Source organism: Octopus bimaculoides, chromosome 8, assembly GCF_001194135.2.
Source record: "Octopus bimaculoides isolate UCB-OBI-ISO-001 chromosome 8, ASM119413v2, whole genome shotgun sequence".
NCBI lineage: Eukaryota > Metazoa > Mollusca > Cephalopoda > Octopoda > Octopodidae > Octopus > Octopus bimaculoides.
This window is the reverse complement of record NC_068988.1, coordinates 46,982,731-46,986,485: the sequence shown is the minus strand read 5'-3', so window position 1 is coordinate 46,986,485 and position 3,755 is coordinate 46,982,731.

The window sequence follows — 3,755 nt, the reverse complement described above, 5'->3', positions numbered from 1 at the left end:
GTAAATATGTATGTAAATGGATGTATTACATATATATATATATATATATATATATATATATATATGTCATCATCATTATCGTCATTGTTTAATGTAAGTATGTATGTAAATGTATATATATCACATATATCTATATAAAATTAAATTTATGCAGATGTATATCTGAATATATATATTTATACACACACACACACATATATGATTGTATGTATATATACATAATCATTGACACTGTACTTCCAATTTCTAGGCTGGCATGGGTCGAACAGTTTGCCATGGCGTGAGTATTCTTGTATAGGTAGCTTTTGCTCACATAGATCGGCGTTCATCACATCCATTGGTGCCCTTCTACTGTTCACAATTGCCAGCCTCTTTACAGAGTGAACAAGATGCATTTTCTGATGGCAGCACTGCTTGAAGGGTGGATAATCTTATGCAAGACAGCACTAAGAACCACACAAAGATCCAAGATATTTGCATGTAGGATGAGATTAGCAGAAAGGCAAGGTGTAATAGATGTACTGGAAAATAGTGGAAGAGTGAGTATGGGGAGAGTGAGGAGAACTAATTTTGGTATAATGTATAGCCATGTACATGCATGTTTGCATATGGTGTTGTGCTTATCATAGATTGTTGTGACAAATTTTATATTAATTTCTTACTTTCGGTGAGTGGAAACACGAAAGTGTGGAGGGCTGAAGTTTATACTGAAATTTCAGTTGGACAGTTTGCTAACATATATCTACATTCATGTGGGTAGGAGAAAAAAAACTCTGCTTCAATATTTTATGTAGGCATGTAGGAGAAGGAAATTTTTAATGTAATTTTGTTCACAACTTAGCAAAGTACACACCTTGTACTGCTGTTAAAATAAGATTTGCATTTTCCTTGTATCCTTTGCTTGATGTCATGTGTAACGTTTGTTTTCAATGTCTATACTTGTCACATAAGAGTTGTGATATTTTGCCTTTCTTGGATATTTAATGAGGAACTGAAGTTATTGAATTCTGAAGGGATTCCTGTCATGCCCACATATCACTATACATTTGTGACTCCAGAAGCATCCTTTAGCATTACCTTTGCACAATGGTTACTGTATTACAGGGGCCATTGAGTGGAGACATGACATTATCTCTGCATAAGCAATGTGCTTTGTTCTAGGGATGTACCTACTTACTGATATATGTTTATATTAGCTTCCCTTCAAAGTGAGACATTCAAAGTATGATTATGAAAAGTTCTCCTATATTGTGTTTGAGGGAAGATGCTTATTAACTAAGGTAACAAATATAGTTCTTTTCCTCCTTGAACTAGGTAATATCTACCATGAATCTAGTTCTCTTCGTTTAAAACAGCCCTTAGTCCCTCAAATAGGATGTGACACTTTCAGGCTTGCAATGACAAAGGTCCTATACTATTCCTTTCAGCCATTTCTGATGATTACTGGAGTTGGTTCTCCATTTCTGCATTCATTTCTGGCATGAAACCAATTAGTAATTTAGCTATTTTGAGACTATTTCATACATACATACATACATGTGTGTGTGTGTGTAGCTAGGCACAAAGAAGCCAGTGCCGATTTGAAACAAGGAGATCTCGCCTGCAACCATTATTTAAGGAAAAGACAACATTTTCCTATTCATTTCTTCTCACGCTGACGTTGAGCAAAACTTCGAAGCCAGGAGCTCACAGCGGACTTTTGTCCCGCTGTGATACCACATTCATTTTCTCCAGAAGTTATTGAACCTCACGTGTATGGGAGAGAAGGCTAACTACGCACTGTTGTGAAAATGGTTACTGAAAGCAAACTCCTTGTGCGAAGCACCTGTGAATAAACGGTTATTGCATTTACTCTACCTGAGAACTTCTTCGTATTTCCAGCTCGTTGAATCAACAGAATAATTATATCGGAAGAAGAAGATACCTTAAAAGTATCATAAAAACCTTCCTTCCATTATAAAATGGCGACCCCAGTCTAAAAGGATTTTCAGCAACCGAAAGCTTCTATCGTTGTTAAAATGGTTCACCCGAACGAAGACTTAGTTTCTAAATGCAGCAACGAGAGGACGTATTTCAAGCAAGCCGGCCATCAACTTCGCAGCTCAAGTTTGAATACGATAGTTACGCCATCGTTACAATTCCTAAAAGAATGAGGTTCACACCTGGACAACTTCACACCTTATCTTCTAGTTGTTGAATGTTGTAGTTATTCCCACTAGCCAGTCACTTCTCTGTGCTGCGCCTTGTGTGTTCGTGTGTTCGCTCAACTTCAAAACAGAAAAGCGGTACAAACTTATACACACGAATAAACAGAAGAGAAGAACCGCAAATTCATCACCTGTTCGCTTTCACCCGGGGTACCATATTCTGTAGAGGAAGTAAACAAACGACGCCATGTTGAGAAATGACGAAAACTGCTAAGAACGAGCCGGTAAACTTGTAATGACGAGATTGTTTCCCGTCGTTTCATTTTCACCATTTTTCCTGTTGAAGCCTACAGTCATCGTTCCCGTCTACCGCTATGTTCCGACGCCTCACATCTTGTCAGAGATAGAAAACCAATAATTCGCCCGCCAATTTCTGATGCCATCTTAAAAAAAAAGAAAGCGGAACAAATATTATTTTTTTTCAGCGGACTGTAACACAGGTTTGCACACAGTACAAAAAGAAAAAAAAAAAGAAAAAATTTTGTTAAGAAAAATTTTTTTTTCTGCACACACGTTTATTATTCCAACAACACTTTTGTCGGTTCTTTGGTCTTTTTCTCTGCGGGAGTTTTGTACATTCCTTTACTTTTTTCCTTTTTCCTTTCTCTCCTCTGTAAAAGATGAGTCTTCCCAGCTTGCCCGCATACTCTGGTGACGTCACACTTTGGTTTTTCTCAATTGGATGCATATTTTTCTACCCATGCTGTGCCTCACCAACAACAACTGAACCATTTGTACTGTGGAATGCCTTCATCTCTTGCACGCTCAGTGAAAAATCTCATCACTGACCCACATCCGGACGCGACTTACGCGTCCGTCAAATCCGAGGTTCTCCGTCGGAACACACAATCTGCGAAGAGTAAATTCCGGACACTGATGCAAGATGAACCCCTAGGAGATTGGATACCATCTGAGTTTCTTCGTCGTTTGCGAGAACTCAGTGACACTCCACTTGAGGACAATCCTCTGCTAAGGAAATTATTTTTCTCTCGTCTACCGCTGAATGTCCATTCGATACTGGCCACAACGGTTGACTTCAATTCTCTCGATCATATAGCCATCATGACGGACAAGATCATAGAGTTTACTGTGAAGCCTGCACCTCACCATACTTGTTCGAACCCCGTAGTAGCTTCCTCTACTACTACAGAGTCTCGTGCCTCGTCGCATGACATTTTGGAGAGAGTCGATGCATTAGCACGTTGCATGGACACACTGTGGCAAGAACACGCCAACTCTCGTCGTCCTCGCAGCAGAAGCCGTTCTAAGCCATGGTCGTTTAGTTCTGCTCCAACGGTTTCCAATCTCTGCTGGTACCATGCCAGATTTAAGGACAAAACCCGTCGATGCATCCAGCCCTGTTCGTTCAAGCTGTTGGGAAACTAGTTGCGGAAGATTTGGGCACGTCAATTTCTTCCCACCATTTTTCATCTCCTCGTGCATTCTTTAAGGATCGTGTGTCTAACGAATCGTTCATAGTTGACACTGGATCCAGCTGTTCTATTTGGCCTTTGCATCTTCATTCAAGCCGAAGCAACCTGCCATTAA